The 15953-nt window shown below is 36.5% G+C and overlaps 17 non-coding genes across 17 annotated transcripts; 9 read left to right on the forward strand and 8 right to left on the reverse strand.

Annotated features, from left to right (window-relative positions):
- Nucleotides 1-316: 316 nt before the first annotated feature.
- Trnal-uag (transfer RNA leucine (anticodon UAG)) lies at nucleotides 317-397 on the reverse strand. Its single transcript has one exon. It is a non-coding gene; the product is annotated as a tRNA-Leu (tRNA).
- A 373-nt stretch (nucleotides 398-770) lies between these two features.
- Nucleotides 771-885, forward strand: Trnal-caa (transfer RNA leucine (anticodon CAA)). Its single transcript has 2 exons — nucleotides 771-808; nucleotides 840-885. It is a non-coding gene; the product is annotated as a tRNA-Leu (tRNA).
- A 751-nt stretch (nucleotides 886-1636) lies between these two features.
- Trnal-uag (transfer RNA leucine (anticodon UAG)) lies at nucleotides 1637-1717 on the reverse strand. The gene has a single exon. It is a non-coding gene; the product is annotated as a tRNA-Leu (tRNA).
- Nucleotides 1718-2090: 373 nt separating this feature from the next.
- Trnal-caa (transfer RNA leucine (anticodon CAA)) lies at nucleotides 2091-2205 on the forward strand. Its single transcript has 2 exons — nucleotides 2091-2128; nucleotides 2160-2205. It is a non-coding gene; the product is annotated as a tRNA-Leu (tRNA).
- A 751-nt stretch (nucleotides 2206-2956) lies between these two features.
- Nucleotides 2957-3037, reverse strand: Trnal-uag (transfer RNA leucine (anticodon UAG)). The gene has a single exon. It is a non-coding gene; the product is annotated as a tRNA-Leu (tRNA).
- Nucleotides 3038-3410: 373 nt separating this feature from the next.
- Nucleotides 3411-3525, forward strand: Trnal-caa (transfer RNA leucine (anticodon CAA)). The gene is made up of 2 exons: nucleotides 3411-3448; nucleotides 3480-3525. It is a non-coding gene; the product is annotated as a tRNA-Leu (tRNA).
- Nucleotides 3526-4274: 749 nt separating this feature from the next.
- Nucleotides 4275-4355, reverse strand: Trnal-uag (transfer RNA leucine (anticodon UAG)). Its single transcript has one exon. It is a non-coding gene; the product is annotated as a tRNA-Leu (tRNA).
- A 373-nt stretch (nucleotides 4356-4728) lies between these two features.
- On the forward strand, nucleotides 4729-4843 carry Trnal-caa (transfer RNA leucine (anticodon CAA)). Its single transcript has 2 exons — nucleotides 4729-4766; nucleotides 4798-4843. It is a non-coding gene; the product is annotated as a tRNA-Leu (tRNA).
- A 750-nt stretch (nucleotides 4844-5593) lies between these two features.
- Trnal-uag (transfer RNA leucine (anticodon UAG)) lies at nucleotides 5594-5674 on the reverse strand. Its single transcript has one exon. It is a non-coding gene; the product is annotated as a tRNA-Leu (tRNA).
- Nucleotides 5675-6047: 373 nt separating this feature from the next.
- On the forward strand, nucleotides 6048-6162 carry Trnal-caa (transfer RNA leucine (anticodon CAA)). Its single transcript has 2 exons — nucleotides 6048-6085; nucleotides 6117-6162. It is a non-coding gene; the product is annotated as a tRNA-Leu (tRNA).
- A 2900-nt stretch (nucleotides 6163-9062) lies between these two features.
- Nucleotides 9063-9177, forward strand: Trnal-caa (transfer RNA leucine (anticodon CAA)). Its single transcript has 2 exons — nucleotides 9063-9100; nucleotides 9132-9177. It is a non-coding gene; the product is annotated as a tRNA-Leu (tRNA).
- Nucleotides 9178-9927: 750 nt separating this feature from the next.
- On the reverse strand, nucleotides 9928-10008 carry Trnal-uag (transfer RNA leucine (anticodon UAG)). Its single transcript has one exon. It is a non-coding gene; the product is annotated as a tRNA-Leu (tRNA).
- Nucleotides 10009-10381: 373 nt separating this feature from the next.
- On the forward strand, nucleotides 10382-10496 carry Trnal-caa (transfer RNA leucine (anticodon CAA)). Its single transcript has 2 exons — nucleotides 10382-10419; nucleotides 10451-10496. It is a non-coding gene; the product is annotated as a tRNA-Leu (tRNA).
- A 751-nt stretch (nucleotides 10497-11247) lies between these two features.
- Nucleotides 11248-11328, reverse strand: Trnal-uag (transfer RNA leucine (anticodon UAG)). The gene has a single exon. It is a non-coding gene; the product is annotated as a tRNA-Leu (tRNA).
- Nucleotides 11329-11702: 374 nt separating this feature from the next.
- Nucleotides 11703-11817, forward strand: Trnal-caa (transfer RNA leucine (anticodon CAA)). Its single transcript has 2 exons — nucleotides 11703-11740; nucleotides 11772-11817. It is a non-coding gene; the product is annotated as a tRNA-Leu (tRNA).
- A 751-nt stretch (nucleotides 11818-12568) lies between these two features.
- On the reverse strand, nucleotides 12569-12649 carry Trnal-uag (transfer RNA leucine (anticodon UAG)). The gene has a single exon. It is a non-coding gene; the product is annotated as a tRNA-Leu (tRNA).
- Nucleotides 12650-13022: 373 nt separating this feature from the next.
- Nucleotides 13023-13137, forward strand: Trnal-caa (transfer RNA leucine (anticodon CAA)). The gene is made up of 2 exons: nucleotides 13023-13060; nucleotides 13092-13137. It is a non-coding gene; the product is annotated as a tRNA-Leu (tRNA).
- Nucleotides 13138-15953: the final 2816 nt, after the last annotated feature.

Here is a 15953-nt window from a genome sequence, read left to right on the forward strand (position 1 = left end):
CACCGTTCAATACGCCTGAAGTCCGTGCAAATGTATAGCCGACTGGTGTGTCCAAAATGCAAACGGAAAAAAATATAGGTACTGACTGAAAGCATCAAGTGCATGAAAGTAGATAATTCGCAATTTGTATTCAGTTGGAAACGGGTAATATTTATTATCGTTCATTTGTAAGAATGTTTAAAAAAAAAAAAAAAACCACACACACATCGTTCGCGTTCTTAGCTAGCTAGCTCTCTCTCTCAAAATACTTGACAGGGTCGGAAAGAGTCTTTCATTCTTTTGGATAGAAAAATTGAACTGTTCAGTAAAAAATTCTTGGCAGCGGTGGGATTCGAACCCACGCCTCAATGAGACTGGTGCCTAAAACCAGCGCCTTAGACCGCTCGGCCACGCTACCTTACGACTTTTCTGCTGATATTTTATATATTTGTCAACTGGCTTCGTAAAAAAAAAGAATGTCGGTTTGTTTAGTTTGCCCTATACGGTTCTAGTGGGAAGTGTTCAAGTGAGAATTGAGGCTTAGGGAGTAAAAGAAAGTGAGACGAAATGAATGGCCCATCTTCAACTCCATTTGGAACAATTTTGAGTAATCATATAAAACGTCCATTTGGCAGATGAAAAAAAGGTTAGAAATGAGGAAACATTTCCTCAAATCTAAAATGCGCCAATTACGAATTTAATTAAAAACCAAAAGGACAAGTTATTCAGTTATAATGTTTTCCGTACCTTAGACGATGGTTAACTATTAAAATTAGCCGGATTGTTGTCATGTCAGGTTGGCCGAGTGGTCTAAGGCGCCAGACTCAAGGTTAATACCTTCCCATTCGTGGGAATGAGTGTTCTGGTCCACTTATGTGGGCGTGGGTTCGAATCCCACATCTGACACCATATATTTTTGATCACTTTCTACACTTCATTTGTAACATGGTTTCATGAAATGGTCTTTTGCCAATTTGTTAACGGTTAAACCTTTAGTGTATAGAAAAAGCTATTACGAAAGAAAAAAAACCTCATATGCGACATTTATGTTAATATTCTTTCTTGTCCAAATCAGAGTGTCATAATTTAGTACGGTTATCAATTGCTGAACGATCAGTGGATTGAAAATAGCTTATGTAAACTCAGTTTGAGGAAAGAGCCAAATGAATCCTCAATAATCAAAAATAGATTTTACATAGTGGGTAGAACGTTAAAACGGAGGAGTGAGTTTTTAGGGCGGGAGAAGAAATTGTTCACTCTTGAATGCTATCCTTTTCCCAAAGAACGCTGAATTAACTTCATGTTTGTATTTTTAAGTTCGTGGATTGGATTTTCCCAACCACCGTTCAATACGCCTGAAGTCCGTGCAAATGTATAGCCGACTGGTGTGTCCAAAATGCAAACGGAAAAAAATATAGGTACTGACTGAAAGCATCAAGTGCATGAAAGTAGATAATTCGCAATTTGTATTCAGTTGGAAACGGGTAATATTTATTATCGTTCATTTGTAAGAATGTTTAAAAAAAAAAAAAAAAAACACACACACATCGTTCGCGTTCTTAGCTAGCTAGCTCTCTCTCTCAAAATACTTGACAGGGTCGGAAAGAGTCTTTCATTCTTTTGGATAGAAAAATTGAACTGTTCAGTAAAAAATTCTTGGCAGCGGTGGGATTCGAACCCACGCCTCAATGAGACTGGTGCCTAAAACCAGCGCCTTAGACCGCTCGGCCACGCTACCTTACGACTTTTCTGCTGATATTTTATATATTTGTCAACTGGCTTCGTAAAAAAAAAGAATGTCGGTTTGTTTAGTTTGCCCTATACGGTTCTAGTGGGAAGTGTTCAAGTGAGAATTGAGGCTTAGGGAGTAAAAGAAAGTGAGACGAAATGAATGGCCCATCTTCAACTCCATTTGGAACAATTTTGAGTAATCATATAAAACGTCCATTTGGCAGATGAAAAAAAGGTTAGAAATGAGGAAACATTTCCTCAAATCTAAAATGCGCCAATTACGAATTTAATTAAAAACCAAAAGGACAAGTTATTCAGTTATAATGTTTTCCGTACCTTAGACGATGGTTAACTATTAAAATTAGCCGGATTGTTGTCATGTCAGGTTGGCCGAGTGGTCTAAGGCGCCAGACTCAAGGTTAATACCTTCCCATTCGTGGGAATGAGTGTTCTGGTCCACTTATGTGGGCGTGGGTTCGAATCCCACATCTGACACCATATATTTTTGATCACTTTCTACACTTCATTTGTAACATGGTTTCATGAAATGGTCTTTTGCCAATTTGTTAACGGTTAAACCTTTAGTGTATAGAAAAAGCTATTACGAAAGAAAAAAAACCTCATATGCGACATTTATGTTAATATTCTTTCTTGTCCAAATCAGAGTGTCATAATTTAGTACGGTTATCAATTGCTGAACGATCAGTGGATTGAAAATAGCTTATGTAAACTCAGTTTGAGGAAAGAGCCAAATGAATCCTCAATAATCAAAAATAGATTTTACATAGTGGGTAGAACGTTAAAACGGAGGAGTGAGTTTTTAGGGCGGGAGAAGAAATTGTTCACTCTTGAATGCTATCCTTTTCCCAAAGAACGCTGAATTAACTTCATGTTTGTATTTTTAAGTTCGTGGATTGGATTTTCCCAACCACCGTTCAATACGCCTGAAGTCCGTGCAAATGTATAGCCGACTGGTGTGTCCAAAATGCAAACGGAAAAAAATATAGGTACTGACTGAAAGCATCAAGTGCATGAAAGTAGATAATTCGCAATTTGTATTCAGTTGGAAACGGGTAATATTTATTATCGTTCATTTGTAAGAATGTTTAAAAAAAAAAAAAAAAACCACACACACATCGTTCGCGTTCTTAGCTAGCTAGCTCTCTCTCTCAAAATACTTGACAGGGTCGGAAAGAGTCTTTCATTCTTTTGGATAGAAAAATTGAACTGTTCAGTAAAAAATTCTTGGCAGCGGTGGGATTCGAACCCACGCCTCAATGAGACTGGTGCCTAAAACCAGCGCCTTAGACCGCTCGGCCACGCTACCTTACGACTTTTCTGCTGATATTTTATATATTTGTCAACTGGCTTCGTAAAAAAAAAGAATGTCGGTTTGTTTAGTTTGCCCTATACGGTTCTAGTGGGAAGTGTTCAAGTGAGAATTGAGGCTTAGGGAGTAAAAGAAAGTGAGACGAAATGAATGGCCCATCTTCAACTCCATTTGGAACAATTTTGAGTAATCATATAAAACGTCCATTTGGCAGATGAAAAAAAGGTTAGAAATGAGGAAACATTTCCTCAAATCTAAAATGCGCCAATTACGAATTTAATTAAAAACCAAAAGGACAAGTTATTCAGTTATAATGTTTTCCGTACCTTAGACGATGGTTAACTATTAAAATTAGCCGGATTGTTGTCATGTCAGGTTGGCCGAGTGGTCTAAGGCGCCAGACTCAAGGTTAATACCTTCCCATTCGTGGGAATGAGTGTTCTGGTCCACTTATGTGGGCGTGGGTTCGAATCCCACATCTGACACCATATATTTTTGATCACTTTCTACACTTCATTTGTAACATGGTTTCATGAAATGGTCTTTTGCCAATTTGTTAACGGTTAAACCTTTAGTGTATAGAAAAAGCTATTACGAAAGAAAAAAAACCTCATATGCGACATTTATGTTAATATTCTTTCTTGTCCAAATCAGAGTGTCATAATTTAGTACGGTTATCAATTGCTGAACGATCAGTGGATTGAAAATAGCTTATGTAAACTCAGTTTGAGGAAAGAGCCAAATGAATCCTCAATAATCAAAAATAGATTTTACATAGTGGGTAGAACGTTAAAACGGAGGAGTGAGTTTTTAGGGCGGGAGAAGAAATTGTTCACTCTTGAATGCTATCCTTTTCCCAAAGAACGCTGAATTAACTTCATGTTTGTATTTTTAAGTTCGTGGATTGGATTTTCCCAACCACCGTTCAATACGCCTGAAGTCCGTGCAAATGTATAGCCGACTGGTGTGTCCAAAATGCAAACGGAAAAAAATATAGGTACTGACTGAAAGCATCAAGTGCATGAAAGTAGATAATTCGCAATTTGTATTCAGTTGGAAACGGGTAATATTTATTATCGTTCATTTGTAAGAATGTTTAAAAAAAAAAAAAAACCACACACACATCGTTCGCGTTCTTAGCTAGCTAGCTCTCTCTCTCAAAATACTTGACAGGGTCGGAAAGAGTCTTTCATTCTTTTGGATAGAAAAATTGAACTGTTCAGTAAAAAATTCTTGGCAGCGGTGGGATTCGAACCCACGCCTCAATGAGACTGGTGCCTAAAACCAGCGCCTTAGACCGCTCGGCCACGCTACCTTACGACTTTTCTGCTGATATTTTATATATTTGTCAACTGGCTTCGTAAAAAAAAAGAATGTCGGTTTGTTTAGTTTGCCCTATACGGTTCTAGTGGGAAGTGTTCAAGTGAGAATTGAGGCTTAGGGAGTAAAAGAAAGTGAGACGAAATGAATGGCCCATCTTCAACTCCATTTGGAACAATTTTGAGTAATCATATAAAACGTCCATTTGGCAGATGAAAAAAAGGTTAGAAATGAGGAAACATTTCCTCAAATCTAAAATGCGCCAATTACGAATTTAATTAAAAACCAAAAGGACAAGTTATTCAGTTATAATGTTTTCCGTACCTTAGACGATGGTTAACTATTAAAATTAGCCGGATTGTTGTCATGTCAGGTTGGCCGAGTGGTCTAAGGCGCCAGACTCAAGGTTAATACCTTCCCATTCGTGGGAATGAGTGTTCTGGTCCACTTATGTGGGCGTGGGTTCGAATCCCACATCTGACACCATATATTTTTGATCACTTTCTACACTTCATTTGTAACATGGTTTCATGAAATGGTCTTTTGCCAATTTGTTAACGGTTAAACCTTTAGTGTATAGAAAAAGCTATTACGAAAGAAAAAAAACCTCATATGCGACATTTATGTTAATATTCTTTCTTGTCCAAATCAGAGTGTCATAATTTAGTACGGTTATCAATTGCTGAACGATCAGTGGATTGAAAATAGCTTATGTAAACTCAGTTTGAGGAAAGAGCCAAATGAATCCTCAATAATCAAAAATAGATTTTACATAGTGGGTAGAACGTTAAAACGGAGGAGTGAGTTTTTAGGGCGGGAGAAGAAATTGTTCACTCTTGAATGCTATCCTTTTCCCAAAGAACGCTGAATTAACTTCATGTTTGTATTTTTAAGTTCGTGGATTGGATTTTCCCAACCACCGTTCAATACGCCTGAAGTCCGTGCAAATGTATAGCCGACTGGTGTGTCCAAAATGCAAACGGAAAAAAATATAGGTACTGACTGAAAGCATCAAGTGCATGAAAGTAGATAATTCGCAATTTGTATTCAGTTGGAAACGGGTAATATTTATTATCGTTCATTTGTAAGAATGTTTAAAAAAAAAAAAAAAACCACACACACATCGTTCGCGTTCTTAGCTAGCTAGCTCTCTCTCTCAAAATACTTGACAGGGTCGGAAAGAGTCTTTCATTCTTTTGGATAGAAAAATTGAACTGTTCAGTAAAAAATTCTTGGCAGCGGTGGGATTCGAACCCACGCCTCAATGAGACTGGTGCCTAAAACCAGCGCCTTAGACCGCTCGGCCACGCTACCTTACGACTTTTCTGCTGATATTTTATATATTTGTCAACTGGCTTCGTAAAAAAAAAGAATGTCGGTTTGTTTAGTTTGCCCTATACGGTTCTAGTGGGAAGTGTTCAAGTGAGAATTGAGGCTTAGGGAGTAAAAGAAAGTGAGACGAAATGAATGGCCCATCTTCAACTCCATTTGGAACAATTTTGAGTAATCATATAAAACGTCCATTTGGCAGATGAAAAAAAGGTTAGAAATGAGGAAACATTTCCTCAAATCTAAAATGCGCCAATTATGAATTTAATTAAAAACCAAAAGGACAAGTTATTCAGTTATAATGTTTTCCGTACCTTAGACGATGGTTAACTATTAAAATTAGCCGGATTGTTGTCATGTCAGGTTGGCCGAGTGGTCTAAGGCGCCAGACTCAAGGTTAATACCTTCCCATTCGTGGGAATGAGTGTTCTGGTCCACTTATGTGGGCGTGGGTTCGAATCCCACATCTGACACCATATATTTTTGATCACTTTCTACACTTCATTTGTAACATGGTTTCATGAAATGGTCTTTTGCCAATTTGTTAACGGTTAAACCTTTAGTGTATAGAAAAAGCTATTACGAAAGAAAAAAAACCTCATATGCGACATTTATGTTAATATTCTTTCTTGTCCAAATCAGAGTGTCATAATTTAGTACGGTTATCAATTGCTGAACGATCAGTGGATTGAAAATAGCTTATGTAAACTCAGTTTGAGGAAAGAGCCAAATGAATCCTCAATAATCAAAAATAGATTTTACATAGTGGGTAGAACGTTAAAACGGAGGAGTGAGTTTTTAGGGCGGGAGAAGAAATTGTTCACTCTTGAATGCTATCCTTTTCCCAAAGAACGCTGAATTAACTTCATGTTTGTATTTTTAAGTTCGTGGATTGGATTTTCCCAACCACCGTTCAATACGCCTGAAGTCCGTGCAAATGTATAGCCGACTGGTGTGTCCAAAATGCAAACGGAAAAAAATATAGGTACTGACTGAAAGCATCAAGTGCATGAAAGTAGATAATTCGCAATTTGTATTCAGTTGGAAACGGGTAATATTTATTATCGTTCATTTGTAAGAATGTTTAAAAAAAAAAAAAAACCACACACACATCGTTCGCGTTCTTAGCTAGCTAGCTCTCTCTCTCAAAATACTTGACAGGGTCGGAAAGAGTCTTTCATTCTTTTGGATAGAAAAATTGAACTGTTCAGTAAAAAATTCTTGGCAGCGGTGGGATTCGAACCCACGCCTCAATGAGACTGGTGCCTAAAACCAGCGCCTTATTTTTTTTTTTATCTTTATTATAATCTCACTTCTATATACATATCACAGATTACAATTACACATATATCAAACATTTATGTCAATTATTGTCATTTTCCCTGAAAAGAAAAAAACAACAACAACAAATCGCTCATTTACTCTAAGTCAACAGCTCGCTCATTTACTCAATTCAACAAATCGCTCATTTACTCAACTCAACAAATCGCTCATTTACTCTAAGTCATCAAATTCTCATATACCAAACTGATTATATTAATGTCACTTTTTTAATCAATCTATCCTATGATAAACTAATTGTATGAATATACTTCCTTTTTTTTTTAAATTTTCTTTTTTATATATAAAACAATAAAATAGCCTTTGAACTATTACAAGAAAAAAATACACAAAATGTTAGCATACGCAAATGTTATATTTAACTAATATTTTTAAGTCCTAACAAAAATAGGTTGGTTTCCAAACCTAAGTTTTGATACATAATAAACAATATAATTAAAGAGTTAATTCACGCATGAAACGGATCTTGGGTTTTCCCCAAATAACTGTTCATTCCAAAAAACACCACGGACAAAGTTTGTGAACTTCCGCGTATCTTTCTAATTTCGGAACATGAAAAACATAACTACTTATTTCTTCATCGTCCGTTTTTCTCAAATCTTTATATCTATTAATATAATACATTGTGTCTTCATAACCTGATTTGTTCGTATCAAGATTCACATGATTTATTTTCTTCTTTGTTGTATTACAAATAACTAATGTATCTCTCTTTTTAATTTTTCCTAACACGATATCACCTTCTGGTCGTCTATTAAACACTATTTTCTGATAGTGGCTGTCATTACATGGACTGTTCCCGGTTATTATCGATTTGGATGCGACTGTTTTTATTTCGTCATCTATTTCTACATGTTCACATTCCTTTATATTTGTGTGTACACTTTGTTTTTGAACTTCCACACTCGTTCCATATATCGAACTACGACACACTCTTTTTTCTGGTGGCGATTCATGATTGTTTTTATTGATTGACTTATTAATAGACACTCGTACCGGGTGAGTAATTTTCGTAACCGGTCTAATGTTTACTTTTTCGGGGGTTACCAGCGGGATATCTACCTTGTCGATTTGTTGATTTTCATCACTTGATTCGCTCATATCTTCCTCTGAACTATCAGTATCTATATCACTAGTATCTATATCATCGTCGTTATGTAAATTTTCTTTCTTATCTTGCCACGTTTTTAACCGTTTAGTGTCCCTGGCTTTACTTGATTTCGACTTGTGTTTTACACCTTTGTTTGTATTCACATATTCACCTCTGGTCCAAATCAACGAAATTCTCATTTTATCACCTAAGTAATTCGAATTCCAATTAAAATGTTCATATTCGTCTACAATACTGTTAATAAGCGCAACTAATGGTTTTGGTAATTTCTCCATTACAATATCCCTCTTCGTACCTCAATATTTACACATGAAGAAGTAAAGTTCACTCAAATATCAAATTAAGGCATTATTTTTGCAAAAATGTCAGTAATAAAACTTACATTACTGTTATGAAAGCGTTTTTAACTATTCCGGCTGGTAATATCCAAATCCAATAGAAAAATATAACTTCAAAACAGGACAAGCAAAATATACGTCTATATCCGTTAAAGGTGTACTCGACTTTTTTCCAAAAACCAGCGCCTTAGACCGCTCGGCCACGCTACCTTACGACTTTTCTGCTGATATTTTATATATTTGTCAACTGGCTTCGTAAAAAAAAAGAATGTCGGTTTGTTTAGTTTGCCCTATACGGTTCTAGTGGGAAGTGTTCAAGTGAGAATTGAGGCTTAGGGAGTAAAAGAAAGTGAGACGAAATGAATGGCCCATCTTCAACTCCATTTGGAACAATTTTGAGTAATCATATAAAACGTCCATTTGGCAGATGAAAAAAAGGTTAGAAATGAGGAAACATTTCCTCAAATCTAAAATGCGCCAATTACGAATTTAATTAAAAACCAAAAGGACAAGTTATTCAGTTATAATGTTTTCCGTACCTTAGACGATGGTTAACTATTAAAATTAGCCGGATTGTTGTCATGTCAGGTTGGCCGAGTGGTCTAAGGCGCCAGACTCAAGGTTAATACCTTCCCATTCGTGGGAATGAGTGTTCTGGTCCACTTATGTGGGCGTGGGTTCGAATCCCACATCTGACACCATATATTTTTGATCACTTTCTACACTTCATTTGTAACATGGTTTCATGAAATGGTCTTTTGCCAATTTGTTAACGGTTAAACCTTTAGTGTATAGAAAAAGCTATTACGAAAGAAAAAAAACCTCATATGCGACATTTATGTTAATATTCTTTCTTGTCCAAATCAGAGTGTCATAATTTAGTACGGTTATCAATTGCTGAACGATCAGTGGATTGAAAATAGCTTATGTAAACTCAGTTTGAGGAAAGAGCCAAATGAATCCTCAATAATCAAAAATAGATTTTACATAGTGGGTAGAACGTTAAAACGGAGGAGTGAGTTTTTAGGGCGGGAGAAGAAATTGTTCACTCTTGAATGCTATCCTTTTCCCAAAGAACGCTGAATTAACTTCATGTTTGTATTTTTAAGTTCGTGGATTGGATTTTCCCAACCACCGTTCAATACGCCTGAAGTCCGTGCAAATGTATAGCCGACTGGTGTGTCCAAAATGCAAACGGAAAAAAATATAGGTACTGACTGAAAGCATCAAGTGCATGAAAGTAGATAATTCGCAATTTGTATTCAGTTGGAAACGGGTAATATTTATTATCGTTCATTTGTAAGAATGTTTAAAAAAAAAAAAAAACCCACACACACATCGTTCGCGTTCTTAGCTAGCTAGCTCTCTCTCTCAAAATACTTGACAGGGTCGGAAAGAGTCTTTCATTCTTTTGGATAGAAAAATTGAACTGTTCAGTAAAAAATTCTTGGCAGCGGTGGGATTCGAACCCACGCCTCAATGAGACTGGTGCCTAAAACCAGCGCCTTAGACCGCTCGGCCACGCTACCTTACGACTTTTCTGCTGATATTTTATATATTTGTCAACTGGCTTCGTAAAAAAAAAGAATGTCGGTTTGTTTAGTTTGCCCTATACGGTTCTAGTGGGAAGTGTTCAAGTGAGAATTGAGGCTTAGGGAGTAAAAGAAAGTGAGACGAAATGAATGGCCCATCTTCAACTCCATTTGGAACAATTTTGAGTAATCATATAAAACGTCCATTTGGCAGATGAAAAAAAGGTTAGAAATGAGGAAACATTTCCTCAAATCTAAAATGCGCCAATTACGAATTTAATTAAAAACCAAAAGGACAAGTTATTCAGTTATAATGTTTTCCGTACCTTAGACGATGGTTAACTATTAAAATTAGCCGGATTGTTGTCATGTCAGGTTGGCCGAGTGGTCTAAGGCGCCAGACTCAAGGTTAATACCTTCCCATTCGTGGGAATGAGTGTTCTGGTCCACTTATGTGGGCGTGGGTTCGAATCCCACATCTGACACCATATATTTTTGATCACTTTCTACACTTCATTTGTAACATGGTTTCATGAAATGGTCTTTTGCCAATTTGTTAACGGTTAAACCTTTAGTGTATAGAAAAAGCTATTACGAAAGAAAAAAAACCTCATATGCGACATTTATGTTAATATTCTTTCTTGTCCAAATCAGAGTGTCATAATTTAGTACGGTTATCAATTGCTGAACGATCAGTGGATTGAAAATAGCTTATGTAAACTCAGTTTGAGGAAAGAGCCAAATGAATCCTCAATAATCAAAAATAGATTTTACATAGTGGGTAGAACGTTAAAACGGAGGAGTGAGTTTTTAGGGCGGGAGAAGAAATTGTTCACTCTTGAATGCTATCCTTTTCCCAAAGAACGCTGAATTAACTTCATGTTTGTATTTTTAAGTTCGTGGATTGGATTTTCCCAACCACCGTTCAATACGCCTGAAGTCCGTGCAAATGTATAGCCGACTGGTGTGTCCAAAATGCAAACGGAAAAAAATATAGGTACTGACTGAAAGCATCAAGTGCATGAAAGTAGATAATTCGCAATTTGTATTCAGTTGGAAACGGGTAATATTTATTATCGTTCATTTGTAAGAATGTTTAAAAAAAAAAAAAAAAACCACACACACATCGTTCGCGTTCTTAGCTAGCTAGCTCTCTCTCTCAAAATACTTGACAGGGTCGGAAAGAGTCTTTCATTCTTTTGGATAGAAAAATTGAACTGTTCAGTAAAAAATTCTTGGCAGCGGTGGGATTCGAACCCACGCCTCAATGAGACTGGTGCCTAAAACCAGCGCCTTAGACCGCTCGGCCACGCTACCTTACGACTTTTCTGCTGATATTTTATATATTTGTCAACTGGCTTCGTAAAAAAAAAAGAATGTCGGTTTGTTTAGTTTGCCCTATACGGTTCTAGTGGGAAGTGTTCAAGTGAGAATTGAGGCTTAGGGAGTAAAAGAAAGTGAGACGAAATGAATGGCCCATCTTCAACTCCATTTGGAACAATTTTGAGTAATCATATAAAACGTCCATTTGGCAGATGAAAAAAAGGTTAGAAATGAGGAAACATTTCCTCAAATCTAAAATGCGCCAATTACGAATTTAATTAAAAACCAAAAGGACAAGTTATTCAGTTATAATGTTTTCCGTACCTTAGACGATGGTTAACTATTAAAATTAGCCGGATTGTTGTCATGTCAGGTTGGCCGAGTGGTCTAAGGCGCCAGACTCAAGGTTAATACCTTCCCATTCGTGGGAATGAGTGTTCTGGTCCACTTATGTGGGCGTGGGTTCGAATCCCACATCTGACACCATATATTATTGATCACTTTCTACACTTCATTTGTAACATGGTTTCATGAAATGGTCTTTTGCCAATTTGTTAACGGTTAAACCTTTAGTGTATAGAAAAAGCTATTACGAAAGAAAAAAAACCTCATATGCGACATTTATGTTAATATTCTTTCTTGTCCAAATCAGAGTGTCATAATTTAGTACGGTTATCAATTGCTGAACGATCAGTGGATTGAAAATAGCTTATGTAAACTCAGTTTGAGGAAAGAGCCAAATGAATCCTCAATAATCAAAAATAGATTTTACATAGTGGGTAGAACGTTAAAACGGAGGAGTGAGTTTTTAGGGCGGGAGAAGAAATTGTTCACTCTTGAATGCTATCCTTTTCCCAAAGAACGCTGAATTAACTTCATGTTTGTATTTTTAAGTTCGTGGATTGGATTTTCCCAACCACCGTTCAATACGCCTGAAGTCCGTGCAAATGTATAGCCGACTGGTGTGTCCAAAATGCAAACGGAAAAAAATATAGGTACTGACTGAAAGCATCAAGTGCATGAAAGTAGATAATTCGCAATTTGTATTCAGTTGGAAACGGGTAATATTTATTATCGTTCATTTGTAAGAATGTTTAAAAAAAAAAAAAAAAACCACACACACATCGTTCGCGTTCTTAGCTAGCTAGCTCTCTCTCTCAAAATACTTGACAGGGTCGGAAAGAGTCTTTCATTCTTTTGGATAGAAAAATTGAACTGTTCAGTAAAAAATTCTTGGCAGCGGTGGGATTCGAACCCACGCCTCAATGAGACTGGTGCCTAAAACCAGCGCCTTAGACCGCTCGGCCACGCTACCTTACGACTTTTCTGCTGATATTTTATATATTTGTCAACTGGCTTCGTAAAAAAAAAGAATGTCGGTTTGTTTAGTTTGCCCTATACGGTTCTAGTGGGAAGTGTTCAAGTGAGAATTGAGGCTTAGGGAGTAAAAGAAAGTGAGACGAAATGAATGGCCCATCTTCAACTCCATTTGGAACAATTTTGAGTAATCATATAAAACGTCCATTTGGCAGATGAAAAAAAGGTTAGAAATGAGGAAACATTTCCTCAAATCTAAAATGCGCCAATTACGAATTTAATTAAAAACCAAAAGGACAAGTTATTCAGTTATAATGTTTTCCGTACCTTAGACGATGGTTAACTATTAAAATTAGCCGGATTGTTGTCATGTCAGGTTGGCCGAGTGGTCTAAGGCGCCAGACTCAAGGTTAATACCTTCCCATTCGTGGGAATGAGTGTTCTGGTCCACTTATGTGGGCGTGGGTTCGAATCCCACATCTGACACCATATATTTTTGATCACTTTCTACACTTCATTTGTAACATGGTTTCATGAAATGGTCTTTTGCCAATTTGTTAACGGTTAAACCTTTAGTGTATAGAAAAAGCTATTACGAAAGAAAAAAAACCTCATATGCGACATTTATGTTAATATTCTTTCTTGTCCAAATCAGAGTGTCATAATTTAGTACGGTTATCAATTGCTGAACGATCAGTGGATTGAAAATAGCTTATGTAAACTCAGTTTGAGGAAAGAGCCAAATGAATCCTCAATAATCAAAAATAGATTTTACATAGTGGGTAGAACGTTAAAACGGAGGAGTGAGTTTTTAGGGCGGGAGAAGAAATTGTTCACTCTTGAATGCTATCCTTTTCCCAAAGAACGCTGAATTAACTTCATGTTTGTATTTTTAAGTTCGTGGATTGGATTTTCCCAACCACCGTTCAATACGCCTGAAGTCCGTGCAAATGTATAGCCGACTGGTGTGTCCAAAATGCAAACGGAAAAAAATATAGGTACTGACTGAAAGCATCAAGTGCATGAAAGTAGATAATTCGCAATTTGTATTCAGTTGGAAACGGGTAATATTTATTATCGTTCATTTGTAAGAATGTTTAAAAAAAAAAAAAAAACCACACACACATCGTTCGCGTTCTTAGCTAGCTAGCTTTGGATTCCCAACTGAGCGCAGCCCAGGATGGACGTGTCATAATTGCTCCGGTGGACAAATCTGTGTTTCAACAGGATATTATGATTCGATAATAACAGTAAGGATTTATTTATGCTTTATTAACAAAACTTTGATGTATTAAGAAGAGAAACTGTCATTATAAACTGTAGTTCCCCCTAATCCGACGATTATTCGTGTGGAAAAGGGGGGTCGTTTAGGAGCACTCGAGTGTTTGTTTACAAATTTGGGCTGTGCTTGCTTGTAATTTTCCGGAATGACCGGCGAAATGGAGCAAACTAGTAAAAAATCTTATTTTTCCCAACGGAATGGTAGCCGTGGTGCTGGGAATGGATATAATCAAAAGCAAAATTATGTTCGTGATGCAAAGTCGTATCAGAGAGATTGTACTGTGAGAATTGAAGTAATCAATACAGATGTTATTGGTGAAAGAATAGTAATCGAAGATATTGAAACAGTCACTGGTTTAAATTCGGTGTTAGCTGTTGTCAAAAATGATGCCATGTCGTATGATATAACATTAGATAGTAAGCAGACTGCTTTCCGTCTAGTGCAAGAAGGAATTGATATTGCAAATAATGAATATCAAGTCAGCATGTTACATTCGGATATAACTGTTGTTTCTATAATGCAACTTCCATCGTTTATTTCGGATGATGATATAAGAAGTAAATTAGTATCAAAAGGGGTGAAAATCGTTTCTCCTATATACAGACGAGCAATACCTGGAACGCAGGTAGCAGACGGGACAAGATTTATGAAATGCAAATTTCCACAGGGTATGTTGGCTTTGCCATGGACAATACCTTTCAAAATCGGCTCAGATACGAAATATTTTCGGCTTGTACATAACAACCAGATAAAGGTCTGCTCGGAGTGTTTGTCACCGGAGCATATGCGTAAACAATGTCCGTACTTTGTTTGTCACGGGTGTGGCCAATATGGACATTCGAAGAGACAATGTAAAGCTAGTAGATGTGAGTATTGCCATAATTTACCGTTGTTTTGTGTGTGTGGAAGTAGCTCAAATACCAAAAAAGATCAACCTCCAGCATATAAAAAGAAGAAGAACTGTGAAGTATGTAATTTCTATTTTTGTATGTGCAAATGTAACATTTGTGGGAAAAAAGACTGTATATGCGCCTGTTTCAAATGTGAAAAGTACCCATGTATATGTACCTGCTCTTTCTGTAAAAGTGATCCGTGTGTATGTCCGTGTCAGGACTGCCGTAAGCATCCATGTGTGTGTACATGCGACACATGTACAGAAAAAAGTGATCGTTGTACTTGCAACAAACAGAATGACGAAAATGGTCCGGAAATAGTTAACATTACCGGTGAAAATGATGATGAAGATATGTCTGAAGTTTGGTCAGAGGAAGATGTTGCCGATACTGATCCTAAAACAACTGTTCCGATAGAAGTTAATGTGGTGCAAAATAAACCAAAAAGCCACCCCCAGGAGGAAAACAGAAAGAGAAAGATGGACAGTGATACCGAAAGTAACAATGAGATAACAGACGATGAACTATTGAATCTAGATAACGAGGAAGATGTTAATGAAAACGTCAATTTAGACAAGGATTTTTCTGATGGCAAAAAGTTAAAAATAGCTAGTAATGACGCTCCTCCTAGTGACAATATTGTCACTGGGGAGAGTAAAAATGAAATTGAAATTGAGCAGTGTTGCTCTAATGATGAAAGCACCTTCGTTGGTGACGAAGAAGTCTCCATGGAAGGTGCAAATGAAAATGAGTCTTCTATCTGTTCTGATGGTGAAAATGACACCCCAGATAAATTTGTAAGTGCAAAAATGGCCAGAAAAATTAAGAAAAAACAGAGGAAACTTGAAAGGAGATCAATTGCAAAACCTACTCCCAATTTGAGTGGTAAAAATGTAAGAAAGGTGGTTGACAGTAAAAAAATAATAAAAATGGATAAGTTTATATGCAAGTTTGTTTTTCTTTTTGCAATGGTGGTAATTTGTTCTTTTAATTGTAATGGTTTAAAGAATGTAATTAATTTTGAGAATTTTATAAGTATTATTCATGATAGAAAATTTAGTATGGTATTATTACAAGAAACATTTTGGGATGATGCTTATGTAGATAGTGTTAAACACCTATATGAA

Source organism: Mytilus trossulus, chromosome 10 (genome assembly GCF_036588685.1).
Source record: "Mytilus trossulus isolate FHL-02 chromosome 10, PNRI_Mtr1.1.1.hap1, whole genome shotgun sequence".
NCBI lineage: Eukaryota > Metazoa > Mollusca > Bivalvia > Mytilida > Mytilidae > Mytilus > Mytilus trossulus.